Here is an 11,352-nt window from a genome sequence, read left to right as displayed (position 1 = left end):
AAGCCCTGTGCTCTGACCAGAAGAACAGGTTGATTAAAATCAGTCTTTTGAGAAAGTTTGCCCTGCGTGGCCCGTTCTTCCGATGGTTTTAACAACGTGGCAACAATGGCATTGTAGCTTATTGCAGTTGTGTGTGACTCTATTTAGCAAATGGGCTAATCTGAGAGAGATTACCCGATCTAATTTGTCTGTAATCTTTCCCTTGGACCTGAATTTATTGGTACTCCAGTGGCCTGGGTATTTGTTTTCTTTTTGTTTTTTTCCTTATCGGAGTTTTCTTCTGGGCACAGATCACAGGCAGTGGCTATACTTCTGCATGTCTCTTAATAACAGGTCGCCACCCCCACTGCAAGCATCATGCTACCCTAAGTCTGTCACCGTCCTCTAGAGAATGATGGCCTGCATGCACCACCCAGCAGCACATGGCTCTAGCAGCAGAAATGGAATATTTCCACTTACAGAGACATTTACCGAGGAAGAATCTCGTAGAACCGGCTTTACAAAAGTTCAGAACGAGGTAGGTACCTCGTGGTCATCACTAGGGCCAAACCATCCGAAACGCTTTCCGTGCTATGGCGAGGAAAGGCCAGGAGAAGATAGAAATGTATGAAAAGACCACTGAGGTGCTGTTGGATGCCTTCGAGGTGGTATTGCTCATTCTCTGAGGTAGAACAACAACCCTCAATGACCCACCTGCCCTAAGGCTCTGGAGTGAACTTCCTCTTTGCTGGATCACGATTAACCTTTCATCTTCACTTTTTAAAAGAGACCTTGACCAAAGGCTTCCCACGATGTAGGACTTATATAAAGCATCCTTAATGTGGCACAAGCAACAATCAAAAGAGGTGTCCAGTTACAAACAGTGGTTCCAGTGACCTGGAGCTTACCAGCTGACTCTCAGCTCTTCCTATTGGAATCACATTTTCCTTTTTTTGCCCAACAGACAGTACCCAATACCCACTGAAAAGCAACCAGATATTCCTCTAGGTCAGTAGGGAGTGATTTTTCTTCCAAGGGGATGTTGGCACTGTCAGGACACGTTTGCCTGTGGGAGGATGCAGCTGGCATCTTGTGGGTAAAGGCCAGGGATCTTGCAAATCATCCCACAATGAACAGAGGAACCACCTAAAATGAAGGATGATCTGACCCCAAATGGCAACAATGACAAGGCTGAACAATTTTGGTCTCATTGTTAACCTCAGGCTGAGCAATAGCTGCCCATGCTCTGAATTACAATAAGTCTTCTGCAGATGGTTTTGTTGGGAAGTTCCTATTAGCTCTTTGACGTGGGGGTGTGCCATTAGTTCATGATGAAAAAGCTAGTTACAAATACCACTGCCCCTGGAGTTATTTCCACATTAGTAGCCAAAGAATAAAATAACTAGGCACTGATGAAGGGAAGGTATTTCTGGTATTTCCTTACATTAGCAAAGTATGCATTAGGTAAAAATTATTTGTAATAATACTAATAATAAGCTTTTATGATGTCTTTATTATTATTTCCAGGCAATGCTTAGCTTACAGAGCTTTTAAGCTTTATAAAGCAGTTCATTAGATGTCCCATTTTTTGGATGAGGAAACTAAGGCCTAGAGAGGCCAGTTGCCTGCTGAAAGACACACAGATGGCTCTGTCTCCCTCTGTGTTCTTTGCCCCTAGGTTATGCTCTGTTTTGAAGCCCACCCTTGCAGGAGGAGTGTTGAGAGTCCATTGGAAACAAAAGAGACCTAATTCCATTGCTGAGAGGTTAGAGCAGCACAGGGCAGGAATGGGGCAGTCCAGGGTTCTGAACAAACTGCTAGGCAGCCCAAAGTGTCTTTGCATGAAGATTAATGTTTCACTGAGAAGAAGCTTCTAGGGTGTGCAAGCAAGAGAGTCGAAATCTTTTATGCCTGTCTTTTTTTTTTTTTTTTTTTTTTTTTTTTTAATATATATTGAAGATCAAACCCAGGGGCACTTTACCACTGAGCCAATCCTCAGCCTTCTTCGTTTTTTAATTTTGAAACAGGGTCTCACTAAGTAGACCAGCTGGCCTGGAACTTGCAATCCTCCTGTCTCAGCCTCCCAAGTTGCTGGGATTACAGGTGTGCCCCACCACTTGGCTTTATGCCTATCTTAAAGCAGGCAGAAAGTCAAACCTATAATGAGTACTGTCAGGGTGAAAAAACCACTGTGGCCAGCCAGACATGACCTAAGTTGGCGTGCCTTTCTAGAAATCCAAAGGGGATGGTATTATGGCTTGAATCTGAAGTGTCCCCCTAAAGCTTGCGTGTTACAGATTTGGTGCAGTAATGTTCAGAGGTGGGGTCTTTGGAAGATGACTGGATCATGAGGGCTGTTTGATGGGTGATTGGGATATGGTAGAAACTTAGGAGGTGTTGCCTAGTTGAAGGAAGTAGGTCACTGGGGACGTGCTCTTGAAGGCTATATCTTGTCCCTGGTCCCTTTCCCTGTCTCCCCAACATTTCCTTGCCACCCCGAGCTGAGCAACTTTGCTCAATCACATCCTCCCCACCATGATGTTCTACTTTAGACCCAGAAACAAGGAGGCCAAGTGACATGCATTGAAACTTTCAAAATCATGGGCCAAAAAAAATCTTTGAAGTTTTTTTTTTTTTTTTATTTCAGGTATTTTGTCACAGCAACAGAAAGCTGAATGATCCATGACTTTTGTCATGTCAAATCCCTACAGAAATCAGCTAGGTCCCACAAAAAATGAGGATCAAATAAGTATCCTCCAGGTGTCACACAGAATCCTAAGGTTCACTGATCTTCCCTGGGTCAGTGAGACAGGTGTGTTTTTGTGGAGATGGCAATGGAAGAGAGTCAGAAACCTGGGTCTACATCTTGCTGCCCTTTCTTTGACTTCCTGTCATCTGGCAAGAAGGGGAGAGAAAGGAAGAGGAGGATGCCAGAGGGAGAAAATAAAGGGTAGGAGGGAGCAAATGATTTATCCCCACTCCTTTTACACAATATCTTATCTAACCCTCAAAACTATCAGTCAAAGGTAAACAGCCTTGTCTTCCTGTAAGGAGACTGAAAGGTCAAATAAATTGAGCAGGACACTAAGTTGATTAACCACGCAGCCCGGATTCAAACCCTCACCTGTCTGTTGCCAAAGTCCTTTTTTCTACTTGGTCATCAGTGGGAAGTGACAGCCCCCTGAAGCTGATAGCATTGTTCTCCTATCATTTTAGAGAGCGTGGACTGCTTGGTTTGGCAGCAGAGCTGCTAAACTGCAGATGAAACAGACGAGGAAGAGGGGGAGAAGCTCTAAGACTTTCCTGTCTTCCACCCTGGGCCCATGGACCAAGAGGGCGGGGTGGGTATACGACTGTGGGAAACAACTGAAAATCAACAAATAGATAAATAAGCAAATGGAGGTGTCAGTCTTAGACTATGAAAAGAGCCCAGAACTGTCAGTCTGAGGGCTTAGTTCTGCCTCTAATTGGGCCTGTGACCTGGCATGGGCCCCACTGTAACCACAGAACCAGGTTTCCGCTGGCAGTCATTCACTCATTTCTACTTCAGCTTTGACAGTCAATCTTCTTTCTAAATATGATTTCCACCATATTTGTTTGCTAGGGCCACCATAACAAAAAGTCACAGACTGGTGTAAACAATAGACTCTTATTATCTCACACATTTAGAGGCTAGAATTCCAAGATCAAACTGTCTGTGGTTTTGGCTTCTTCCTAGACCTCTCTCTTTGACTTTCAGACAGCTGCCTTCTCCCTGTGTCCTCACATGGAAAGGAATATGCATCCCTGGTGTCTCTCCCCGTATGTCCTCATTTTTTCCTATAGGGACACCTCTCAGTTGGATTAGGACTCACCTTAAAGACCTCGTTTTCTCTTAACTACCTCTTTAAAGGTCCTATAATCCAAATGCAATCACATTCTGAGATACTGGAGGTCAGGACTTCAACATATGGGGCAGGAGAGTACAATTCAACCCATAACACACCATATGTTTTGAAATATTCTCTATTCGTGTTTCCTGAATTAAAATGTCAACAGACATAGTGTTCATATGTTAAATAACACAGCAAATGCATGGGAAATTAAAGACTTTTTCATGGACAGCAAAACCTGCCAAGCACTACAAGAACCCACTAGGTTATGCACCACTGGCCTTTAAATTGGAAGCAAATTTAAATTGAGAATGTTACTGAGGAAGGACCCTTTCTCCGTGGTGACTTGGGTCAGAGCTCAGGTTAGAGGTCACCATCAACCAGTGCTGGAAAACTGATGTGGTGAACAAGATTGTACCATGGACCTCAGCAAAACAGGACCTTTAAATATAACATGATGCTGAGGCGGAGAGGGACAGGTGGGGGTGGGTGGCAAAAGGATAGTCAGCGTAGGTAAAGAACGATTGGGTCAGGAAGATGGAGATTGATTCAAGAGGAAATAAAATGCTAATACCTCCAGAGCGCCTCCCCCTCCTCCAACCTGTTGCCAAGGTTACCTGCCTCCAGGGAATCGCTCCTGCCAGCAAGAAGTTATTAATGAATACCCCCTGGGTGGGTCTCTTCCTGCCCATAGTCTCTCCACCTTTGGATCACTGGTCATGTAGGAAAGGTAAGAGGAAGAATGGGCATGAGAAGAAAGGAAACCTAAAATTTATAAAAGGGACAAGACATCCCCATTCCCTCGGACACCAACTAGGACCCCCTCCTCTGTGAAGGAACCTCTGTCTCTCTCCTGTTCTATCCTTTAAATAAAACGATTTGCTCTTGCCTCGAGGTTTCTCGGGTGTTCAATCTTCAACAGCAGGGGAACAGGACTCCAACGTGATTCTCAACACCGGTATCAATGTCAAAGGGAAAAAGTTTTAAAAGGATTCAGGGTAACTTGGTGAAAGAATAGAAATCACTGGAGTCTTTCACACTTATTTCGATATATTTATTTTGAATTACTTGTGGGGAAGACAGGGTACTACCACCTTTTTGAGCTTATTGCCAGGGTACCTACCAGTGGTCTGCAACACGGATCAATATTGTATACCAGGCCTGTCTTTTTTCCTGAAAAACTATGGTGTTATGGTGTGGATGTGAGGTCTGTCCCAAAAGCTCATGTGTGAGACAATGCAAGAAGGTTTAGAGGAAAAATGATTGGGTTATGAAAGTCATAACCCAATCAGTGAATTAATCAGCTGATGGGATTAACTGAGTGGTCACTGAAGGCAGGTAGGGTATGGCTGGAGAAGGTGGGCATTAGGGGCATGCCTTTGGGGTATATATTTGGAATCTGGCTAATGGAGTCTCTCTCTGCTTCCTGACCATCATATGAGCTGTTTCCCTCTGCCACACTCTTCCGCCACAATGTTCAGCCTTACCTTGAGCCCCAGGAATGGAGCTGGCTGTCTATGGACTGGGATCTCTAACACTGTGAGCCTCCAAATAAGCTTTTTCTCCCCTAAAATTGTTCAGGTCAGGTCTTTAGTAACAGCAGAAAAAAAGCTGACTGAAACATACAGGAACAGGAGGAATTGAGAGTGAAGGCTTGGAACACACCTTGGCTGTGTTCTTGAATATGTGAATGTTTGCTGATAATTAATTTTAAGAAACACCTGAGAACATTCTGGAATATGTGGTATGATATGGACTAAATGGTGCACCCCACCGCCTGCCAATTTCACATGTTGACATCCTAACCCCAGTAATTCAGTATGAGATTGAAGGCTTGGTGGTTTTTGGTTATACAGATTTTTGGAGGAAAATAAGGTCAGCATAAAATTTTATTTTGGGGTACAATTTTGATTTTTAATAAGATCTTTGGAGTTTATTATAAATTTTGATTGTACAAAATTGAGGTAATATACAAAAGAACTAAAACTCCCTCTAGGGGTACATTTTACATCTCCATTCAGATTATATATAACATGTTTGTATGTGTATATGTATATGCATGTATAACATACGTAAACATACAAATGTGGGAATGTATGAATATGCAGTCATGTGCAGCATAACAATTTTTTGGTCAATGATGAATTGCATATATAAACTGGTCCCATAAGATTATATCACCTAATGACATCATAGCCATCTTAGTTTCTATAAGTACACTCTGTGATGTTCACATAGTGATACCTAATGACACATTTTGCAGAGTATACTTATGTCTTTAAGTGGCCTGTGACAGGATATATAAAAATGGGAAGTGCATTGCGGACAAAATGTTATAATATGCTCATAATATAGCCTGAGTCCTTTCCATAACATTAAACATTATTTGAAAAAAACATGGTTTTAATGACTGTTTAATATTCTGTTTTATGAATGCATCTTACTGCATTTAACTAATCCTTTGTTTTCAGAGATTTATAAAGTTTGTGCTTTTGCTCTGATAAACGTACAGGCACATAAGCCTTGGTGAGCATCTCTCACCATATTGACAGCTATATATTCTTAAAAGACATCCATGGTGGGCACATTTCTCTGGTGGTGTAGAGAAAGCACATTCTATCATGATGCAGGCATTCAAGTGGTGGGTTTCAAAGGTGTGCAGAAAATTTTGGCAGAAATCTAATATTATTCCCTATTGATTGATCAACAGCCAGACCCTGTAAGCTTGATGTTGTGCTTTTTAATCTAAGCGTTTGTCAGGTGCCTCTTTAATGTCTTTTCTGCTGGGGCAATTCATTGTCAGAGCATTTCCAACTCTTCCTGTCTGGACCAGGATACACAGTTTTAAAGATAGAAATCTGTACAAATCAGGACATATGTGACAGAGACCCAAAATCACATGGATCCAGCAAAAAGGAGCCCCTCACTGGTTTGCATTGCAAGAAGGGGTGACCCAAAAATGTGCTTATAAAGAAGGAAGCACATACTAATAAAATGCCTTAAAAATTTACTATAGTAGAAATTAGCTACCGCACTGCCACTGTGCACTATCCTCATCAAAACCATTAGCATTCCTGTGCAAATGATATTTTTAAAGTATTAGACATATATTTGAATTTCACATATATGTTTAGTTAGCATGTTATATTGAGAGAATTCAACTAGATTATGATGTGAAAATATGAGGTCATCAGAGTGCACAGGATCCTGCCATTACATATGAGCCAAGGATTTAGAAGACAAAGATTTAGATGACATGAAGGTGAAAAAGAGTTTTTAGAGGTCATGTTGGGCAGGAGTCTGAAGAGCGAAAGATTTGATTGGTCATAAACATTATTTACATATGAGATTTTAAAAGAAACTTAAGAATATAATCTTACTTAAGATAATTCTTTATCAATGAATTGAAAAGAGGAACTTAATTTCTTCATTCACTTCTTATTCTGTTATAGTCAATTTGTCTCTGCAATAAGTCTTCACTTATTTAGCATTTGCTAATTTGTTCCACATTATTTAAATGAAAAATGTTTTCCTGAATATGTATACATTTCATATATTCTTGTATTCCATAAAATCTGGAAGCCACAAAAAAAGTTAGTAGACTATTATGTGTAATTCAATACTTATTACCTCTAGCTGAGCTAAATTCTGAGAATAAATTTATTCTGAAAATTAAAAAAAAAGGGGTGACCTCCATGAGCACTGCATGGGGACGCAGGGCTACTGACACTCACTTATTTTCTCTCCTTTGGCTTCTTGCAATATCTTCACTTCATTTTCCTCAGGGCTAGAATGGTGGCTGCTGATAGTACCTGCCTGATGACTGCCCAGCTCTGCCCACAGAGAGCCAAGAGACTGCTCCTTATTACCAGCCCAAAAGTGCTTGGCAGGTTTCTGATGTGACTTCTGTTTAAGTCATCTGTTCATACATTGGAGGTACTTCCACAGTCAAGGTGTCAATTGATTGGGAGCTTTCTGTCCCCAGCACAATTCCTGTGCTGAGGGCGATGGAATTTTGTGAAATGGAAATTCCTCTTGAGGCTACAACAGGGTGGAGGTTGAGAGGAACAAGAATTTCCCAGAGGAGGAAAGTGCACTGGTTCCAGAAGAATGGAAGGGAGCTGCCCAGTCAACTATAAAGGTGCACTGAAAAATGTAGCAACAGCTGCATTTTACCTCCCCACCTGCACACCCAGGAGCCAACCCTTGCACATCCAGCTATTGGCAAAGGCTTCTAAGTGTCCATTGTGAGGGACAAAGAATACCCCTTTATTATGGAAAAAGAATTGTCCCCACCTTAGCTTTCATGAGACACCACAGTCTACTGTCATATGTAATAATAATGCTCACCGCATTTGTTCCGTGTCAGGCCTTGTGCTAAATGCATTATGTGAATATTATCATTTATTCATCACAGAAACTATTATCCCTATCTTAGAAATGCAGAAACCGAATGGAGAAAGGTAAAGAAATTTGCAAGGATGTGTGGCTTAGAAGCTCTAAAGTCAGGAACTGGACCCATGTCATCCAACTCAGAAGCTTAACCTGTTGATATATTGCCTAAAAACACTCCAGAAAATGAAGGACTCCCTGTCCTTAATCAGGTTAACTGTAAGTATTATTAATATGATTGGTGCTGGGGAGTACACCAGTGCTTGCACATGACATACAGATCTGTAAGAGATACCACATACATACTTATAAATATATGCATATGTATGTACATGTTTGAATATTTTAAAGTTTTAAATTTATAATAATATTGCGTAGAAAGGACAGAAAGTTTCCATATATTCCTTTACTGATCCCCCATTTCTCCCATTTCTCACCCAGCTCTCACGTACTAAATGTGTTATAATTGATAAATCAATATTGATTTGTTAGCCAAATTCTACAATCTATGTTAAGATATGAACCTTAATTTTGTATTGTACTTTCTACATGTATTGACAAATGCATAATGATATATATTCAACATTACAGAATCATACAGAACATTTACACTGACCTGAAAAGTCTGCACCGCTTTATATATTCATCATCCTCAGCCCCAACTCCTGGCAAAAATCAATCTTTATACTCTCTATAGTTTTGTCATCCAGTATCATATAATTGAAATAATAAATTACGTAGCTTTTTCAGACTGACTTTTTACATTTAGCAGTCTGCGTAGTTCCGCCATGTTTTTTCATGATACCATGGTGCATTCCTTTTTTATTGTTGAATACCGTTTTACTGTATAAATGTACCACAGTTTGGTTATCCATTCACTTATAGAAGGATATCACGATTGCTTCCAAGTTTTGGCAATTATGAATAAAACTGGTACAAATATTGAACAGGAGGTATGCTAGTCAGTTTTCCTTGACTGTGAAAAAATACCCAAAGTAATCAATAAGGGAAAAGGTTTGTTTTGGCTCACTGTTTCAGGGGTTTCAGTCATGGTCACTTGGCCCTATTGCTTTGGGGCTGGGGTCTTCATGGTGATTTAGAAGCAAAGAAAGAGACAGGAAGGGGCTGGGGTTTTAATATCCCCTTCAAGAGATGTTGGCATACAATCATACAATCACTGGGTCATACCCAATGATCTAACTTTCTGCTACTAGTTCCTACCTCAAAAGGTTCCACCACCTCCCAACAGTACCAAAGCTGGGGAATAAGACTTTAACACCTGGATCTTTAGGGGGATATTCTAAATCTAAACACAGCAGCAGGTTTTTATAGACTCATAATTTTCAACTTGTCTGGATTGTATGGTAAGACCATTAAGCTTTGTGAGAAGTTGCCATATTGTCTTCCAAAGTGGCTGTACCACTTTATATTTCAACAAGCAATGAATGAGAGTTCCTCTTGCTCCATATTCTCACCAGCATTTGGTGTTATCAGTGTTTTGGATTTCCATTCACTGTATAGTGAATGTGTAGTCACCTCAATGTTGTTTTAACTTGCAATTCCAGGAGCATATGATGTTTTTCATATACTTATTTATGATCTGTATGTCTTCCTTGGAGATGTGCCCATTCAGATCTTTTGCTTTTTTTTAACTGGGTTGGAACATATTCTAAAATGTATATTTGGTCTTCATTCCATACAACTCCTAACATCTTGGGGTTTTCAGAATGATTGTATGCCAGTGAGATGATGGGTGGTTGGCAGGTAACTTCAGGATGGGAGCTGGTCACCAGAAATAAGATGCCGATTAAAGTGTTCAGACTTTCAGTCTAGCTCTCAACCTTCAGAGCAAGGAGAGTGGCTGAAGGTTGATCCCATCATCTTGGACAATGGTTTACTCAAGTATGTCAACATAATGAAGCTTCCATGAAAACCCAAGAAGGACTAAGTTTGGGGACCTTCTGGATAGCTGGACACATGAAGGGTGGTGGTCCAGAGAGGATGTAGAAACTTCACCTCCTTTTGACATGCTTAACCCTAGGCATTGCTTCATTTTTATTAATTTGTTTATTGCAGTACTGGATCAAACCCAGGTCCTTGTGTCTGGAAGGCAAGCATTCTGGCACAGAACTACACCCCTAACCTGCATCTCCTCACCTGTATCTGTTATTATATTTTTAATAACAAATTGGTAAACATAAATAAGTTTTCCCTTGAGCTCTGTGAGATGCTAGAGAAAATTAATTGAACCTGAGGAGAGAATCTTGGGCTCCCCAATGTTTAGCTGTTTGGTCAGAAGCACAGGTAAAAAACCTGGGCCTTGCAATTGGCAAGTGGGTGATGCCAGTCTTGGGGCCTGGGCTCTTGAACCTGTGGGATCTGACACTATCTCCATGTAGTTAGTGTCAGAACCAAATCGGATCAGAGGACCCTCAGCTGGGGTCCACTGTAGAACTGACTGTTTAGTGTGTGGGGAAAGAAAATGCCACGTTTTGTCATAGAAGTCTTCCAAATTAATAGGAGAAATTGGTATTTTCCTTCCATGTTTGTTTTCTCACTGAGTTTTAAGAGTTCTTTGTATATTTTGGATACTAGTCCTTTATTAAATATGTGTTCTGCTAAGATTTTCTATGGCTTGTCATTTCATTACCATTTCAGTGTCTTTTGCAGAGTAGGTTTTTAATTTTAACATAGTTCAAAGTCCAATTTACCAATTATTTCTTTCGTGGATCATATTTTGGTGTTGTCTTTTAAAAGTTATTTCCCATTTCAAGGTCACCTAACGTTTCTCCCATTTGTTGGCTTCTAGGAGTTTAGCAGTTTTGTGGGGAGTTTGGAGTTTTATTTTTGGTGCTAGGGATGGAACCTGGGTCCTTGCACGTGCCAGGCAAGTGCTCTAGCACCAAGTTATATCTTCAGCCCTGAAGTTTAGAATTCATGGTTCATTTTGAGTTAACTTTTGTGAAAGATGGCATGACGTCTATGTCTAGATTCATTTTTTCCGTGCAGATATCCAGTTATTCCGGCACAGTTTATTGAAGAAATTATTCTCTCTCCATTAAACGTCCTTTGCTCCTTTATCAAAGATCAATTGACTGTATTTGTATGA

The sequence above is a fragment of the Sciurus carolinensis genome, chromosome 5 (genome assembly GCF_902686445.1).
Source record: "Sciurus carolinensis chromosome 5, mSciCar1.2, whole genome shotgun sequence".
Classification (NCBI taxonomy): Eukaryota; Metazoa; Chordata; class Mammalia; order Rodentia; family Sciuridae; genus Sciurus; species Sciurus carolinensis.
This window is presented reverse-complemented; position numbering follows the sequence as displayed.